A 10,226-nucleotide genomic window follows, 5' to 3' on the forward strand; every position below is an offset into this window, starting at 1 on the left:
TCAGGTACATTATCCCTCATATTTAATTCTGTCAGGACATGTCCCTCCATCCTTCTGTCAGGACATTATCCCTCCATCCTTCTGTCAGGACATTTATCCCTCCATCCTTCTGTCGGGACATTACCCCCTCTAACCTTCTGTCGGGACATATCCTCTAACCTTCATGTCAGTTTACATTGATCCCTCTTTAACCTTGGTATCTGTCAGGACATTATAGATTGGTATCCTCTATCCTTCTGTCATTGGTATCATTATCCCTAATAGATTGGTATCATCCTTCTGTCAGACATTATCCCTCCATCCTTCTGTCAGACATTTAATAGATTGGTCCATCCTTCTGTTGGTATCATTATCCCTCTATCCTTGGTATCATGTCAGGACATTATCCCTCCTGTCCTGTGTCATAGATTATCCCTCTTTAATTGGTCATGTCAGACATTATCCTCTAACTGGTATCATGTCCAGTCACATTTATCCTCTAACCTTCTGTCATATTTAATAGATTGGTATCCTCTAATTTCTAGATTGGTATCATGTCCAGTCAATTTAATGTCAGGTATCATCCTCTAACCTTCTGTCCAGGACATTTTAATCCTTGGTATCATGTCCTGTCATATTTAATAGATTGGTATTATCCTGTCATAGTTAGTCTATCACCTGTTTAATAGATTGGTATCATGTCCTGTTTAATAGATTGGATTGGTGACCAATAGATGTGATTTCTCCACGTGGGGGATGTTTAACAGATTGGCATTGGTATCATGACCTTTTCCTGTGTGTGGGGAAATTACACAGTTCTCCTGTCATATTTAATGATTTGTACAAGATAATGACATATTTATGTTGCTGTTGGTATCATGTCCTGTCATAATGACATGTTATTGTAGCTGCATTTAATGATTGTGAACATGTGTGTATTTATAGATTGGTATAGTTTGTCCGTGTGATTGTGTATCATGTCCTGTCATATTTAATAGATTGGTGATCATTGTTTGCATGGGTCCAATAGATTGGTATCATGTCCTGTCATATTTAATGGATTGGTTTGGTATCATGTCCTGTCATATTTAAATGTAGTGTGGTCATTTTAATAGATTGGTATCATGTCCTGTCATATTTGTAATCAGAAGGTTTGGTATCATGTCCTGTCATATTTAATAGATTGGTATCATGTCCAGTCATATTTAATAGATTGGTATCATGTCCAGTCATATTTAATAGATTGGTATCATGTCCAGTCATATTTAATAGATTGGTATCATGTCCTGTCATATTTAATAGATTGGTATCATGTCCTGTCATATTTAATAGATTGGTATCATGTCCTGTCATATTTAATAGATTGGTATCATGTCCTGTCATATTTAATAGATTGGTATCATGTCCAGTCATATTTAATAGATTGGTATCATGTCCAGTCATATTTAATAGATTGGTATCATGTCCAGTCATATTTAATAGATTGGTATCATGTCCTGTCATATTTAATAGATTGGTATCATGTCCTGTCATATTTAATAGATTGGTATCATGTCCTGTCATATTTAATAGATTGATTTGGTATCATGTCCTGTTTAATAGATTGGTATCATGTCCTGTTTAATAGATTGGATTGGTATCATGTCCTGTTTAATAGATTGGTATCATGTCCTGTTTAATAGATTGGATTGGTATCATGTCCTGTTTAATAGATTGGTATCATGTCCTGTCATATTTAATAGATTGGTATCATGTCCTGTCATATTTAATAGATTGGTATCATGTCCTGTTTAATAGATTGGTATCATGTCCTGTCATATTTAATAGATTGGTTTGGTATCATGTCCTGTCATATTTAATAGATTGGTATCATGTCCTGTCATATTTAATAGATTGGTATCATGTCCTGTCATATTTAATAGATTGGTATCATGTCCAGTCATATTTAATAGATTGGTATCATGTCCTGTCATATTTATCATGTCCTGTTTAATAGATTGGTATCATGTCCTGTCATATTTAATAGATTGGTATCATGTCCAGTCATATTTAATAGATTGGTATCATGTCCTGTCATATTTAATAGATTGGTATCATGTCCTGTCATATTTAATAGATTGGTATCATGTCCTGTCATATTTAATAGATTGGTTTGGTATCATGTCCAGTCATATTTAATAGATTGGTATCATGTCCAGTCATATTTAATAGATTGGTATCATGTCCAGTCATATTTAATAGATTGGTATCATGTCCTGTCATATTTAATAGATTGGTTTGGTATCATGTCCTGTCATATTTAATAGATTGGTATCATGTCCAGTCATATTTAATAGATTGGTATCATGTCCTGTCATATTTAATAGATTGGTATCATGTCCAGTCATATTTAATAGATTGGTATCATGTCCTGTCATATTTAATAGATTTGGTATCATGTCCAGTCATATTTAATAGATTGGTATCATGTCATATTTAATAGATTGGTTTGGTATCATGTCCTGTCATATTTAATAGATTGGTATCATGTCCTGTCATATTTAATAGATTGGTATCATGTCCTGTCATATTTAATAGATTGGTTTGGTATCATGTCCTGTCATATTTAATAGATTGGTATCATGTCCTGTCATATTTAATAGATTGGTATCATGTCCTGTCATATTTAATAGATTGGTTTGGTATCATGTCCAGTCATATTTAATAGATTGGTATCATGTCATATTTAATAGATTGGTTTGGTATCATGTCCTGTCATATTTAATAGATTGGTATCATGTCCTGATTGGTATCATGTCATAATAGATTGGTTTGGTATCATGTCCTGTCATATTTAATAGATTGGTATCATGTCCAGTCATATTTAATAGATTGGTATCATGTCCAGTCATATTTAATAGATTGGTTTGGTATCATGTCCAGTCATATTTAATAGATTGGTATCATGTCATATTTAATTGATTGGTTTGGTATCATGTCCTGTCATATTTAATAGATTGGTATCATGTCCTGTCATATTTAATAGATTGGTTTGGTATCATGTCCAGTCATATTTAATAGATTGGTATCATGTCATATTTAATTGATTGGTTTGGTATCATGTCCTGTCATATTTAATAGATTGGTATCATGTCCTGTCATATTTAATAGATTGGTATCATGTCCTGTCATATTTAATAGATTGGTTTGGTATCATGTCCAGTCATATTTAATAGATTGGTATCATGTCCTGTCATATTTAATAGATTGGTTTGGTATCATGTCCTGTCATATTTAATAGATTGGTATCATGTCATATTTAATTGATTGGTTTGGTATCATGTCCAGTCATATTTAATAGATTGGTTTGGTATCATGTCATATTTAATAGGTGGTTTCTGGTGTTTACCAAGAGCTGCCATCAAGAAGGCCGACAATACAGTCAGTCAGAGTCGGCAGGAATCAGAGGCGTAAACCGGCCTAAATATTGAATGAACCTGATTCTGTTGTCTGTCTGCAACCTTCTCAAAGCGTTTTCCAAGACCGCTTCTATCCAGAACATTGTAATGGTGAAAATAGATCCATGTTATAAGTGTAGCTGCTACATTCCCATCCAACAATAAAATGTCAGAGGAAACTTGTGTTCTTGACTGTTTATTTTCTGCCTTTTCCAAGTATACTGTTTGTGCAGTAACAACAACAAACCTTTGTCAACACCTCGTTTTGTGTGTCTTTTCTCAGAAGACTACAGTCATGTCTTACCAGCCGACCTCAGAACGTTAGTCACAGTCACAAGTCTTGTGGGGATGCATCCTAAATGGCTCCCTATTTCGTGCACTACTTTAGGGCTCATAGGGCTCATAGAGCTCTGATCAAAAGTAGTGCACTATATAGGGAATAGGGTGCCGTTTGGGAGTGATCCTGTGGTCAGTACTGATCATGTTCTCTACTGCCGTCGTTTCCTTTCCTCCCATCAGGTCCAAAGAACACCACAGTGAGTTCCAAGTTTCTTTCACATCCACTCTGACAGACACGCATTCCAAGCCCGTCCTGTAGGATTCAGGGTGGGTCGTTCCCTTCCCCTCCGACAGCTGTTTTTCCATCTAGTGTAGTTGGAACAGGAAAACCTGAGGTATCTCCCACCTCTACACTAAACACATGGGATCTGAATGAGTCCGTCCGTGTGTGTTGCTTCACAGCAGTCTGTTTGGGATCGTCTGGTCACTCAGTCTGGACATCAGTTCCTCCTACCTGGTATGTACTGTGTTTTTTGTCTTTTAGTCTTCTAGTGGGACAGTAAAACAGCGTGAAAGGTACAGCGAGTTATGCCTCTGGATTTGCGCGTTTGTGTTTTTTGTCTTTTAGTCTTCTAGTGGTGTTTGATCAGAAGCAGAGTTCATGTCAATGTGTCCGGCTGTCTCAGCCAGGATTTATTCCGCATATGGTCCTCTGATGTGACCAGGCTTGTTCTGGGGGTTGTTTAAAGTATACGGGTAAGAGATTCATTTAGCTTTTGGCAACATGTCTCTGTGGTTCATTCAGAGTGATGTGTGAAGAGTTAATGTGGTTGTGGCTGCTGCTTCAGTGAAACACCAGGTGTTAGTAGTTACAGAGGAGTCACCCTGAACTGGAAGACCCTGAACACGCTTCCTGGAAACCTGATCCCTGGAAACCACCATCAGTCACACACAGGTCTTCAATCTCTCTCTCTCTCTCTCTCTCTCTCTCTCTCTCTCTCTCTCTCTCTCTTTGTCAGTCTCACACAGGTCTTCAATCTCTCTCTCTCTCTCTCTCTCTCTCTCTCTCTCTCTCTCAGTCAGTCACACAGGTCTCTCACACAGGTCTTCAATCTCTCTCTCTCTCTCTCTCTCTCTCTCTCTCTCTCTCTTTGTCAGTCACACAGGTCTTCAATCTCTCTCTCTCTCTCTCTCTCTCTCAGTCACACACAGGTCTTCAACCTCTCTCTCTCTCTCTCTCTCTCTCTCGCTCTCTCTTTGTCAGTCACACACAGGTCTTCAATCTCTCTCTCTCTCTCTCTCTCTCTCTCTCTCTCTCTCTCGCTCTTCGTCAGTCACACACAGGTCTTCAATCTCTCTCTCTCTCTCTCTCTCTCTCTCTTCGTCAGTCACACACAGGTCTTCAACCTCTCTCTCTCTCTCTCTCTCTCTCTCTCTCTTCTCTCGCTCTTCGTCAGTCACACACAGGTCTTCAACCTCTCTCTCTCTCTCTCTCTCTCTCTCTCTCTCTGTCAGTCTCACACAGGTCTTCAATCTCTCTCTCTCTCTCTCTCTCTTTCTCTCTCTTTGTCAGTCACACACAGGTCTTCAACCTCTCTCTCTCTCTCTCTCTCTCTCTCTCTCTCTCTCTCTCTCTCTCTGTATCTCTATCAATTCAATTCAAGGGCTTTATTGGCAGGGGAAACATGTGTTAACATTGCCAAAGCAAGTGAGGTAGACAACATACAAAGTGAATATATAAAGTGAAAAACAACAAAAATTAACAGTAAACATTACACATACAGAAGTTTCATAACAGTAAAGACATTACAAATGTCATATTATATATATATATACAATGTACAAATAGTTAAAGGACACAAGATAAAATGAATAAGCATAAATATGGGTTGTATTTACAATGGTGTTTGTTCTTCACTGGTTGCCCTTTTCTCGTGGCAACAGGTCACAAATCTTGCTGCTGTGATGGCACACTGGAATTTCACCCAGTAGATATGGGAGTTTTTCAAAATTGGATTTGTTTTCGAATTCTTTGTGGATCTGTGTAATCTGGGGGAAATATGTCTCTAATATGGTCATACATTGGGCAGGAGGTTAGGAAGTGCAGCTCAGTTTCCACCTCATTTTGTGGGCAGTGTGCACATAGCCTGTCTTCTCTTGAGAGCCATGTCTGCCTACGGCGGCCTTTCTCAATAGCAAGGCTATGCTCACTGAGTCTGTACATAGTCAAAGCTTTCCTTAATTTTGGGTCTGTCACAGTGGTCAGGTATTCTGCCGCTGTGTACTCTCTGTTTAGGGCCAAATAGCATTCTAGTTTGCTCTGTTTTTTTGTTAATTCTTTCCAATGTATCAAGTAATTATCTTTCTGTTTTCTCATGATTTGGTTGGGTCTAATTGTACTGCTGTCCTGGGGCTCTGTAGGGTGTGTTTGTGTTTGTGAACAGAGCCCCAGGACCAGCTTGCTTAGGGGACTCTTCTCCAGGTTCATCTCTCTGTAGGTGATGGCTTTGTTATGGAAGGTTTGGGAATGGCTTCCTTTTAGGTGGTTGCAGAATTTAACGGCTCTTTTCTGGATTTTGATAATTAGTGGGTATCGGCCTAATTCTGCTCTGCATGCATTATTTGGTGTTTTACGTTGTACACGGAGGATATTTTTGCAGAATTCTGCATGCAGAGTCTCAATTTGGTGTTTGTCCCATTTTGTGAAGTCTTGGTTGGTGAGCGGACCCCAGACCTCACAACCATAAAGGGCAATGAGCTCTATGACTGATTCAAGTATTTTTAGCCAAATCCTAATTGGTATGTTGAAATTTAGGTTTCTTTTGATGGCATAGAATGCCCTTCTTGCCTTGTCTCTCAGATCGTTCACAGCTTTGTGGAAGTTACCTGTGGCGCTGATGTTTAGGCCAAGGTATGTATAGTTTTTTGTGTGCTCTCTCTCTCTCTCTCGCTCTCTCTGGCAGTCTCACACAGGTCTTCAATCTCTCTCTCTCTCTCTCTCTCTCTCTCTCTGGCAGTCTCACACAGGTCTTCAACCTCTCTCTCTCTCTCTCTCTCTCTCTGTCAGTCTCACACAGGTCTTCAACCTCTCTCTCTCTGTCAGTCACACACAGGTCTTCAACCTCTCTCTCTCTCTCTCTCTCTCTCTCTGTCAGTCTCACACAGGTCTTCAACCTCTCTCTCTCTCTCTCTCTCTCTCTCTCTGTCAGTCTCACACAGGTCTTCAACCTCTCTCTCTCTCTCTCTCTCTCTGGCAGTCTCACACAGGTCTTCAACCTCTCTCTCTCTCTGGCAGTCTCACACAGGTCTTCTCTCTCTGGTCTCACAGGTCTTCAACTCTCTCTCTCTCTCTCTCTCTCTCTGTCAGTCACACAGGTCTTCAACCTCTCTCTCTCTCTCTCTCTCTCTCTCTCTGTCAGTCTCACACAGGTCTTCAACCTCTCTCTCTCTCTCTCTCTCTCTCTCTCTCAGTCACACACAGGTCTTCAACCTCTCTCTCTCTCTCTCTCTCTCTCTCTCTGGCAGTCTCACACAGGTCTTCAATCCTCTCTCTCTCTCTCTCTCTCTCAGTCTCACACAGGTCTTCAATCTCTCTCTCTCTCTCTCTCTCTCTCTCTCTCTGGCAGTCTCACACAGGTCTTCAATCTCTCTCTCTCTCTCTCTCGCTCTTCGTCAGTCACACACAGGTCTTCAACCTCTCTCTCTCTCTGTCAGTCACACACAGGTCTTCAACCTCTCTCTCTCTCTCTCTCTCTCTCTCTCTCTCTCTAGCTCTTCGTCAGTCACACACAGGTCTTCAACCTCTCTCTCTCTCTCTCTCTCCGCTCTTCGTCAGTCACACACAGCCTTACATCTGCCATATACCACAGTTTATTAGGTATGCCACCCTGGCCAGTTTATTAGGTATGCCACCTTGGCCAGTTTATTAGGTATGCCACCCTGGCCATTTTATTAGGTCTGCCACCTTGGCCAGTTTATTAGGTCTGCCACCTTGGCCAGTTTATTAGGTATGCCACCTTGGCCAGTTTATTAGGTCTGCCACCCTGGCCAGTTTTTTAGGTATGCCACCCTGGCCAGTTTATTAGGTCTGCCACCCTGGCCAGTTTTTTAGGTATGCCACCCTGGCCAGTTTATTAGGTCTGCCACCTTGGCCAGTTTATTAGGTCTGCCACCCTGGCCAGTTTATTAGGTCTGCCACCTTGGCCAGTTTATGAGGTATGCCACCCTGGCCAGTTTATGAGGTATGCCACCCTGGCCAGTTTATTAGGTATGCCACCCTGGCCAGTTTATTTGGTCTGCCACCCTGGCCAGTTTTTGAGGTATGCCACCCTGGCCAGTTTATTAGGTCTGCCACCCTGGCCAGTTTATTAGGTCTGCCACCCTGGCTAGTTTATTAGGTCTGCCACCCTGGCCAGTTTATTTGGTCTGCCACCCTGGCCAGTTTATTGGGTATGCCACCCTGGCCAGTTTATTAGGTCTGCCACCCTGGCCAGTTTATTAGGTCTGCCACCCTGGCTAGTTTATTAGGTCTGCCACCCTGGCCAGTTTATTTGGTCTGCCACCCTGGCCAGTTTATTGGGTATGCCACCCTGGCCAGTTTATTAGGTCTGCCACCCTGGCCAGTATATTTATTATGGATCGCTCCTACAGACAGTGAGTCACGTGGCCGTGGCTTGCTATGTTTGTATTTATTACCAATCCCCATTAGTTCCTGCCAAGGCAGCAGCTACTCTTCCTGGGGTTTATTATGGATCCCCATTAGTTCCTGCCAAGGCAGCAGCTACTCTTCCTGGGGTTTATTATGGATCCCCATTAGTTCATGTTAAGGCAGCAGCTACTCTTCCTGGGGTTTATTATGGATCCCCATTAGTTCCTGCCAAGGCAGCAGCTACTCTTCCTGGGGTTTATTATGGATCCCCATTAGTTCCTGTCAAGGCAGCAGCTACTCTTCCTGGGGTTTATTATGGATCCCCATTAGTTCCTGTCAAGGCAGCAGCTACTCCATTCCTGGGGTTTATTATGGATCCCCATTAGTTCCTGCCAAGGCAGCAGCTACTCTTCCTGGGGTTTATTATGGATCCCCATTAGTTCCTGGGGTTTATTATGGATCCCCATTAGGCAGCAGCTAGCTCTTCCTGGGGTTTATTATGGATCCCCATTAGTTCCTGTCAAGCCATGGCAGCAGCTACTCTTCCTGGGGTTTATTATGGATCCCCATTAGTTCATGTTAAGGCAGCAGCTACTCTTCCTGGGGTTTATTATGGATCCCCATTAGTTCCTGCCAAGGCAGCAGCCAGTCTTCCTGGGGTTTATTATGGATCCCCATTAGTTCCTGTTTATTATGGATCAAGGCAGCAGCTACTCTTCCTGGGGTTTATTATGGATCCCCATTAGTTCCTGTCAAGGCAGCAGCTACTCTTCCTGGGGTTTATTATGGATCCCCATTAGTTCCTGCCAAGGCAGCAGCTACTCTTCCTGGGGTTTATTATGGATCCCCATTAGTTCCTGTTGCCAAGGCAGCAGCTACTCTTCCTGGGGTTTATTATGGATCCCCATTAGTTCCTGTTGCCAAGGCAGCAGCTACTCTTCCTGGGGTTTATTATGGATCCCCATTAGTTCCTGCCAAGGCAGCAGCTACTCTTCCTGGGGTTTATTATGGATCCCCATTAGTTCCTGTTGCCAAGGCAGCAGCTACTCTTCCTGGGGGCTTATTATGGATCCCCATTAGTTCCTGCCAAAGGCAGCAGCTACTCTTCCTGGGGTTTATTATGGATCCCCATTAGTTCCTGTCAAGGCAGCAGCTACTCTTCCTGGGGTTTATTATGGATCCCCATTAGTTCCTGTCAAGCCAAGGGGTTTAGCAGCTACTCTTCCTGGGGTTTTATTATGGATCCCCATTGGTTCCTGCCAAGGCAGCAGCTACTCTTCCTGGGGTTTATTATGGATCCCCATTAGTTCCTGCCAAGGCAGCAGCTACTCTTCATGGGGTTTATTATGGATCCCCATTAGTTCCTGCAAGGCAGCAGCTACTCTTCCTGGGGTTTATTATGGATCCCCATTAGTTCCTGTTAAGGCATCAGCTACTCTTCCTGGGGTTTATTATGGATCCCCATTAGTTCCTGTCAAGTTCCTGCCAGCAGCTACTCTTCCTGGGGTTTATTAGGATCCCCATTAGTTCCTGCCAAGGCAGCAGCTACTCTTCCTGGGGTTTATTATGGATCCCCATTAGTTCCTGTCAAGGCAGCAGCTACTCTTCCTGGGGTTTATTATGGATCCCCATTAGTTCCTGCCAAGGCAGCAGCTACTCTTCCTGGGGTTTATTAGGATCCCCATTAGTTCCTGCCAAGGCAGCAGCTACTCTTCCTGTGGTTTATTATGGATCCCATTAGTTCCTGCCAAGGCAGCAGCTACTCTTCCTGGGGTTTATTATGGATCCCCATTAGTTCATGCCAAGGCAGCAGCTACTCTTCCTGGGGTTTATTATGGATCCCCATTAGTTCCTGTCAAGGCAGCAGCTATTCTTCCTGGGGT

Source organism: Oncorhynchus nerka, linkage group LG27, assembly GCF_034236695.1.
Source record: "Oncorhynchus nerka isolate Pitt River linkage group LG27, Oner_Uvic_2.0, whole genome shotgun sequence".
Lineage (NCBI taxonomy): Eukaryota > Metazoa > Chordata > Actinopteri > Salmoniformes > Salmonidae > Oncorhynchus > Oncorhynchus nerka.